Raw genomic sequence first — 10064 nt, forward strand, 5'->3', positions numbered from 1 at the left:
GGGTGTGTTGGGGACACAAGAGACTTTTTGTTATTTGGTTGCAGGGTTGTTTGAGAGAGACCATCTTCATCCTACGCCTCCCACGGATTGATAAACCTTAGGTCATCCACTTGAGGGAAAATTGCTGCTGTCCTACAAACCTCTGCACTTGGAGGCCCAACAACGTCTACAAGAAGAAGGTTGCATAGTAGACATCACGTCTGCCTCCGGGGTCCACTCCACGGGCCTGCCTTCTTCAAGATTTTGAAGAATGGTAGGGTGTGCTCAGCGGACTTGGAAATGAACCTGCTCAGCGCGGCAACACATCCAGTCAAATGTCTCATGTCTTTAACTGTCCTGGTTGCTTGAATCTGCTCAATCGCCTTGATCTTGTCGGGGTTGACCTCTATTCCCCGGTGGGACACAAAGAAGCCAAGTAGCTTGCCGGAAGGTACGCCAAACACACACTTCTTCGGGTTCAGCTTCAAGTTGATCTCGCGCAGATTAGCAAAGGTCTCTTCCAAGTCCTGAATGAGAGTCATTTTATCCTTGGTTTTGACCACTATATCATCCATGTAGGCTTCAATATTCCTGTGTAGCGAGGACTTAAAACCAATCTGCATTGCTCTTGCGAAAGTGGATCCAACGCTCTTTAACCCGAAGGGCATCCGCACAAAATAGTATGTGCCACATGGGGTTATGAACACAGTCTTCTCTTCATCTTCCTTGGACATGAAGATCTGGTAGTACCCGGAGTAGGCATCCAAGAAGGACAGCAGGTCACATCCAGAGGTGGAATCCACAATTTGGTCGATGCACAGTAAGGGGAATGGGTCCTTCGGGCATGCTTTATTTAGATCCGTGAAATCTATGCAAAGCCTCCATTTCCCATTCGCCTTGCGCACTACCACTGGATTTGCCAACCACATTGGATGCAACACTCCTCTCACCAAATGAGCTGCCTCAAGTTTCTTGATCTCTTCGGCAATGAACTGCTGCCGCTCCAAAGCTTGCTTTCGGACCTTCTGCCTGACGGGTCGGGCATGTGGGCAGACAGCAAGGTGGTGCTTGATTACCTCCCTGGGAACACCGGGGATGTCCGATGGTTGCCAAGCAAACACATCGACATTCGCCCCCAGGAAGGCAACGAGCGTGCTTTCCTATTTGCCATCGAGGGAGGCACTGATAGTAAAGGTACCATCAGCGCCAACTAGCCCTGCCGGGACCTTCTTCACAACAGGTGCAACAACCTTTGATCTCTTGCTATTGGAACTCTCTGGCAAGTCATCGACAGGCGTGGCACACTCTGAAGAGGCGCGCTTCCCAGATTCCTTGTTGGCATCCTTGTTAGCTTTCTTCCCTTTCTTGCTTTCCTTGGCGGGAGCGGTAGCTTCCGCGGCCTCTGCAGCGACTGCTTCTCGGTACATCTTGTCCACACATATTATTGCGTCCTTCTGGTCTGATGGAATGGAAATGACGCCCATTGGCCCTGGCATCTTCGGAGTGTTGTAGGCATAGTGGGATGCCGCCATGAATTTTGCCAGGGCTGGGCAACCAAGGATTCCATTGTACGGCAGGGGGAGGTCAACCACATCAAACACAATCTTCTCAGTCCGGTAGTTTAGCTCCCCCCCTAAACTTTACCAACAGTGTGATATTTCCTTTAGGACGACTCCTGCCGGGTTGATCCCTTGGAAAGTACCAGTAACCTTGAGTTCTTCATCTGCTATCTGGAGCTTGCTGATGACCTTAGGAGAGATCCGATTCAACCCGGCCCCACTGTCAACCAACATCTTTGTGACTATGAGGTTACGGCTTGTTGGCGAAACCAACTATGGCAAACACCCTACCCTAGTGGTGCGGTCAGGGCGACCCTCTTCGTCAAAGACGATGGGCATGCAGGACCATTTGAGCGGTTTCCGAGAGTCTGCCATTGGCTCCACGACATTGACCTCACGCGCCCACTATTTAAGTTGGCGGTGAGAGGAGTGCAAGGATGCACCTCCGTCAATGCACATGGCGTCAGTGGCCTTTTGGAACTCCTGCTTGCTGGTTTCCTCTTCATCTCCTTCATCACTCTTGTCATTGCATTCCTTCTTCTCACGGCCTCTAGTGGGTTTCCCTTGATACTGAGGGGCCTTGCCGGGGCGACCTCCTCTGCCGCCTCGGCCCTTCCTGCCAACACCATCTTGGTCTTTCTCCTTGTCACACTTCTCGTACTCAGCCCTCTGCTTCTTGACGAGTTGCTCAACCCGATGACACTCTTGCAGATCGTGGCCCTTAGTACGATGGATCTTGCAGTATGGTCCGTCAGCTTTCCTAGCCTTCTCGGCAGTCGCAGCTTCCCAACAATCAGTGCATGCGACAACGTCCTTGCCAGGAGCCTCGGTCTTGGCCTTCTTGCCGGTACTAGGTGTGCTCGATCCTTCAACAACCAACACTGCTTTGTCGTTGCGCTTCTTGTTGTGTTTCTTGTTCTTCTTCTTCTGACCGGTGGCGTCGTCGTTGTCCTCTGAATCAACGTTGACACCATCTTCTTCACTGGGGAGTCGCCTCTCCTCCTCCACTCGGGCACACTTATCCACCAGAGTGTATAGCTCATTCACAGTCTTGCGCAGCCGGACGTTCATCTTGGAACGTATCCTGCGGTTGCGCACGTTGGACTGGAACGCAACTATTACAGCTGCCGGGTGGATGTCTAGAATGTTCCAATGCACCCAGCTGAACCTCTGCATGTACTTCCGCAAACTTTCTCCTTCGTTCTGCGGGAGGAGCTGCAAGTCGCTGGGCCGCCCCGGTTCTTGATGGCCGCCCGTGAAGGCGCCAACAAACTCATGGTACAGGTCAGCCCAGGTCGAGATGGAGTTCTCTGGCAAGTGCATTAGCCACGACCTCACGTTTGGCTTGAGTGCCAAAGGGAAGTAGTTGGTGAATACCTTCTCGTCTCTTCCCCCGGCATCTTGAACAACGATGGTGTAGATGCTCAAAAACTCTGTCGGGTTCAATCTTCCATCGTACTTTTCTGGTATTTCTGGCTTGAATGTACGAGCAGATGGCCAACGGACTTACCGCTGCTCGCGAGTGAAGGCAGGGCACCCAACCTGAAAAGGCAGGTACCCTCCTTCATCGGGCATGGGCTCGTCGACGTCGGGGCCATTGCGCCTATCATACTAGCGGTGGGTTTCGCGGCGTCGTTCGATGGTGACACACCGTCTTCCCTCCGCCTGTCTTCCAGGACTCATTGCTGGTCACAACGTGCTCGAGGATCAGATGAAGCCATCGATACGTCGTCGGGTTCTTGGTCGTGTGGCTCTGGCTGCGGCCCCTGCACTGGCTGTCGCGGAGGGGATTGCACCATGGGGGTGAACCCTTGGGTACTGTCAACGTCTCGGGGCATTGTCACCACCTGTGGAGGCCGTGACAGGCCTTCTCGCTGTGATCCTCCCACCTCAGCGAAACCAATCAAGCTCTAAATGGTGGCTCTCCACTCATCCATCTGACCGGCCGCCGGCGGGAATCTGAACAGGAGCTGGGCCCGCGCCATGGCCTCCGAAGCGGTGCTCAGCAGAGATGATGCAGATCGCGACGTCACCTGGCTTCTGACGGTGCCAGTGGTGGCAGCGCCATGCCCTCGTCGCCGTGAGCCGGTCACCAAGGTGGTGTGGTGACGAGGGAGGTGCGCTTGGGGATGGGCGTCCCCATTCGGCGCATCATCTTGGTTAGCTTGTCCCGGAGACGACGTGTGCCCTGTAGCCGCACCCGCTGCGAGAGCGGCCAGAGGGTTGCAGTTCACCCTAGAGCAAGCGCCATCGTTGCGGCTGCGTCCTTCGGTTGGGCGGAGAGGCGGAGACGGAATAATCTCTCCACCCGCATCTTGTGGAGCGTGGCTGCTGGGATGCTGTTGGTGCTGTCCTTCTCCAGTTCCCCTCCCGTTTCAGCCGCAGGGGGAGTGGTGATGACGCCGCCTGCGCTGGCCACGTCCCCCGCAGCGTCCACGTCCCTGTGCATCCCCGTAGCCCCCATGACATCGGTGGCCGCGTGTGAAGGGGCCTTCGAGGTGGACGAGTGAGATGCAACACCAGACTTTTCTTGGGCGCAATGGATGATGGAGCCGTCGATGAAGAAAATGATGATGAAGATGACGCACTGCTTACACTCTCGGGTTCGCACAAGCGCTTCCCCCTACCTGGAGCGCCAAAGATGTCATGGGAAAACACGGCCACCCATGGTACCATCGACCCCTTGTGGTTCGGTGATGTCTACTACACAACCTTCTTCTTGTAGACGTTGCCGGGCCTCCAAGTGCAGAGGTTTGTAGGACAGTAGCAAATTTCCCTCAAGTGGATGACCTAAGGTTTATCAATCCGTGGGAGGCGTAGGATGAAGATGGTCTCTCTCTCAAATAACCCTGCAACCAAATAGCAAAGAGTCTCTTGTGTCCCCAACACACCCAATACAATGGTAAATTGTATAGGTGCACTAGTTCGGCGAAGAGATGGTGATACAAGTGCAATATGGATGGTAGATATAGGTTTTTGTAATATGAAAATATAAAAACAGCAAGGTAGCAAGCGATAAAAGTGAGCGTAAACGGTATTGCAATGCATTGAAACAAGGCCTAGGGTTTATACTTTCACTAGTGCAAGTTCTCTCAACAATAATAACATAACTGGATCATATAACTATCCCTCAACATGCAACAAAGAGTCACTCCAAAGTCACTAATAGCGGAGAACAAACGAAGAGATTATGGTAGGGTACGAAACCGCCTCAAAGTTATCCTTTCTGATCGATCTATTCAAGAGACCGTAGTAAAATAACATGAAGCTATTCTTTCCGTTCGATCTATCATAGAGTTCGTACTAGAATAAGATCTTAAGACACAAATCAACCAATACCATAATGTCACCTAGATACTCCAATGTCACCTCAAGTATCCGTGGGTATGGTTATATGATATGCATCACACAATCTCAGATTCATCTATTCAAACCAACACAAAGTACTTCAAAGAGTGCCCCAAAGTTTCTACCGGAGAGTCAAGACGAAAACGTGTGCCAACACCTATGCATAAGTTCACGGAACTCGCAAGTTGATCACCAAAACATACATCAAGTAGATCACGTGATATCCCATTGTCACCATAGATACGCACATGCAATACATACATCAAGTGTTCTCAAATCCTTAAAGACACAATCCGATAAGATAACTTCAAAGGGAAAACTCAATCCATTACAAGGCCTAAGGTTCGATCTATCATAGAGTTCGTAGTAAAATAACACCTTAAGACACAAATCAACCAAAACCATAATGTCACCTAGATACTCCAATGTCACCTCAAGTATCCGCGGGTATGATTATATGATATGCATCACACAATCTCAGATTCATCTATTCAACCAACACAAAGAACTTCAAAGAGTGCCCCAAAGTTTTTACCAGAGAGTCAAGATGAAAACGTGTGCCAACCCCTATGCATAAGTTCACAAGGTCACATAACTCGCAAGTTGATCACCAAAACATACATCAAGTGGATCACGTGAATATCCAATTGTCACCACAGATAAGCACATGCAAGACATACATCAAGTGTTCTCAAATCCTTAAAGACTCAATCCGATAAGATAACTTCAAAGGGAAAACTCAATATATTACAAGAGATAGAGGGGAGAAACATCATAAGATCCAACTATAAAAGCAAAGCTCACGTTACATCAAGATCGTGCCAAATCAAGAACACGAGAGAGAGAGAGAGAGATCAAACACATAACTACTGGTACATACCCTCAGCCCTGAGGGTGAACTACTCCCTCCTCGTCATGGAGAGCGTCGAGATGATGAAGATGGCCACCGGTGATGGATCCCCCCTCCGACAGGGTGCCGGAACAGGGTCCCGATTGGTTTTCGGTGGCTACAGAGGCTTGCGGCGGCGGAACTCCCGATCTAGGTTTCTTTTCGGGGGTTTTTGTATTTATAGGAATTTTTGGCGTCGGTCTCACATCAGGGGGGGTCTCTGAGTCGTCCACGAGGCAGGGGGCGCGCCCAGGGGGTAGGGCGCGCCCTCCACCCTTGTGGACGGCTCGGGGCTCTTCTGGCCCAACTATTTTACTCCGGGGGCTTCTTTTGGTCCATAAAAAATCATCAAAAATTGGCACGTCAATTGGACTCTGTTTAGTATTCCTTTTCTGTAAAACTCAAAACAAGGAAAAAACAGAAACTGGCACTGGGCTTTAGGTTAATAGGTTAGTCCCAAAAATCATATTAAATAGCATATAAATGAATATAAAACATCCTAGATGGATAATATAATAGCATGGAACAATCAAAAATTATAGATACGTTGGAGACGTATCAAGCATCCCCAAGCTTAATTCCTGCTCGTCCTCAAGTAGGTAAATGATAAAAATAGAATTTTTGATGTGGAATGCTACCTAACATATTTATCCATGTAATTATCTTTATTGTGGCAAGAATATTCAGATCCATAAGATTCAAAACAAAAGTTTAATATTGACATAAAAATAATAATACTTCAAGCATACTAACAAGGCAGTTATGTCTTCTCAAAATAACATGGCCAAAGAAAGCTTATCCCTACAAAATCATATAGTCTGGCTATGCTCCATCTTCATCACACAAAATATTCAAATCATGCACAACCCCGATGACATGCCAAGCAATTGTTTCATACTTTAGTATTCTCAAACTTTTTCAACTTTCACGCAATACATGAGCGTGAGCCATGGACATAGCACTATAGGTGGAATAGAGTGGTGGTTGTGGAGAAGACAAAAAGGAGGAAGATGGTCTCACATCAACTAGGCGTATTAATGGGCTATGGAGATGCCCATCAATAGATATCAATGTGAGTGAGTAGGGATTGCCATGCAATGGATGCTCTAGAGCTATAAATGTATGAAAGCTCAACAAAAGAAACTAAGTGGGTGTGCATCCAACTTGCTTGCTCACGAAGACCTAGGGCATTTTGAGGAAGCCCATTATTGGAATATACAAGCCAAGTTCTATAACAAAAATTCCCACTAGTATATGAAAGTGACAAAATAAGAGACTCTTTATCATGAAGATCATGGTGCTACTTTGAAGCACAAGTGTGGAAAAAGGATAGTAGCATTGTCCCTTCTCTCTTTTTCTACCTTTTTTCCTTTTTCTTTTTGTTTGGCTTCTTTGGCCTCCCTTTTTTTATTGGCTTATTTGACCTCTTTGTTTTATTTCCTCACACGGGACAATGCTCTAGTAATGATGATCATCACACTTCTATTTATTTACAACTCAAGGATTACAACTCAATACTTAGAACAAAATATGACTCTATATGAATGCCTCCGGCGGTGTACCGGGATGTGCAATGATTCATGAGTGACATGTATGAAAGAATTATGAACGGTGGCTTTGCCACAAATACGATGTCAACTACATGATCATGCAAAGCAATATGACAATGATGGAACGTGTCATAATAAACGGAACGGCGGAAAGTTGCATGGCAATATATCTCGGAATGGCTATGGAAATGCCATGATAGGTAGGTATGGTGGCTGTTTTGAGGAAGGATATGTGGTGGGTTTATGGTACTGGTGAAAGTTGCGTGGTACTAGAGAGGCTAGCAATGGCGGAAAGGTGAGAGTGCGTATAGTCCATGGACTCAACATTAGTCATAAAGAACTCACATACTTATTGCAAAAATCTATTAGTCATCGAAACAAAGTACTACGCGCATGCTCCTAGGGGGATAGATTGGTAGGAAAAGACCATCGCTCGTCCCCGACCGCCACTCATAAGGAAGATAATCAAAAAATATCTCATGCTCCAACTTCGTTACATAACAGTTCACCATACGTGCATGCTACGGGACTCACAAACCTTAACACAAGTATTTCTCAAATTCACAACTACTCACTAGCATGACTCACCATCTTCATATCTCAAAACAATCATAAGGGATCAAACTTCTCATAGTATTGCACTTTATATGAAAGTTTTTATTATATCCCTCTTGGATACCCATTATATTAGGGCTAGTTTATAACCCAAGAAAATTACCACGCTGTTTAAGACTCTCAAAATAATATAAGTGAAGCATGAGAGTTCACCCATTTAAGTGAAGATCAATGGGTAGTCGACTAATTATGAAACTATGTTTAGAATCTCTAACATTTAAGAATTTCAGATCTTGGGACATTATTCAAACAGCAAGCAAAAATAAAATAAAATAAAATGATGCTCCAAGCAAAACACATATCATGTGGTGAATAAAAATATAGCTCCAAGTAAGGTTACCGATGAACGAAGACGAAAGAGGGGATGCATTCCGGGGCGTCCCCAAGCTTAGGCTCTTGGTTGTCCTTGAATATTACCTTGGGGTGCCTTGGGCATCCCCAAGCTTAGGCTCTTGCCACTCCTTATTCCATAGTCCATCGAATCTTTACCCAAAACTTGAAAACTTCACAACACAAAACTCAACAGAAAACTCGTAAGCTCCGTTAGTATAAGAAAATAAAATCACCACTTTTGGTACTGTTGTGAACTCATTCTTTATTTATATTGGTGTACTATCTACTGTATTCTAACTTCTGTATGGTTCATACCCTCTGATACTACTCATAGATTCATCAAAATAAGCAAACAACACACGAAAAACAGAATCTGTCAAAAACAGAACAGTCTGTAGCAATCTGATTTGTTCGAATACTTCTGGAATTTCAAAAATTCTGAAAAACTAGGACAACCTGGATAATTTGTATATTGAACTTCTAAAAAAAGAATTAGCATTTTATCACGTTCTGGTGAATTTTAACAATTATTTTCGTGAGCATAAAGTTTCTATCTTTTTCAGCAAGATCAAACAACTATCACCCAAGAAGATCCTATTGGTTCTACTTGGCACAAACACTAATTAAAACATAAAACTACATCTAACCAGAGTCTAGATATATTATTTATTACTAAACAGGAGCAAAAGGCAAAGAACAAAAATAAAATTCGGTTGCCTCCCAACAAGCGCTAACGTTTAGCGCCCCTAGCTAGGCATGATGATTTCAATGATGCTCACATAAAAGATACGAATTGTAACATAAAGAGAGCATCATGAAGAATATGACTAGGACATTTAAGTCTAACCCACTGCTACCTCTTGAGCACTGCGTTGGTTTTCCCTTGAAGAGGAAAGGGTGATGCAGTAAAGTAGCATAAGTATTTCCCTCAGTTTTTGAGAACCAAGGTATCAATCCAGTAGGAGACCACGCTCGAGTCCCACGCACCTACACAAACAAATAGAAACCTCGCAACCAACGCAATAAAGGGGTTGTCAATCCCTTCACGGTCACTTACGAGAGTGAGATCTGATAGATATGATAAGATAATATTTTTGGTATTTTTATATTAAAAAGAAATAAAGATGCAAAGTAAAATAAACGGCAAAAGAAATAACTAAGTGTTGGAAGATTAATATGATGGAGAATAGACCCGGGGGCCATATATTTCACTAGTGGCTTCTCTCAAGAGCATAAGTATTACGGTGGGTGAACAAATTACAGTCGAGCAATTATAGAATTGAGCATAGTTATGAGAATATCTAGGTATGATCATGTATATAAGCATCACGTCCGCGACAAGTAGACCGAAACGATTCTGCATCTACTACTATTACTCCACACATCGACCGCTATCCAGCATGCATCTAGAGTATTAAGTTCATAAGAACATGCTTTAAGCAAGATGACATGATGTAGAGGGATAAACTCATGCAATATGATATAAACCCCATCTTTTTATCCTCGATGGCAACAATACAATACGTGTCGTTTCCCCTACTGTCACTGGGATTGAGCACCGCAAGATCGAACCCAAAGCTAAGCACTTCTCCCATTGCAAGAAAGATCAATCTAGTAGGCCAAACCAAATTGATAATTCGAAGAGACTTGCAAAGATAACCAATCATACATAAAAGAATTCAGAGAAAATTCAAATATTGTTCATAGATAATCTTGATCATAAACCCACAATTCATCGGATCTCGACAAACACACCGCAAAAGAAGATTACATCGAATAGATCTCCAAGAG

This window comes from Aegilops tauschii, chromosome 7, assembly GCF_002575655.3.
Source record: "Aegilops tauschii subsp. strangulata cultivar AL8/78 chromosome 7, Aet v6.0, whole genome shotgun sequence".
Lineage (NCBI taxonomy): Eukaryota > Viridiplantae > Streptophyta > Magnoliopsida > Poales > Poaceae > Aegilops > Aegilops tauschii.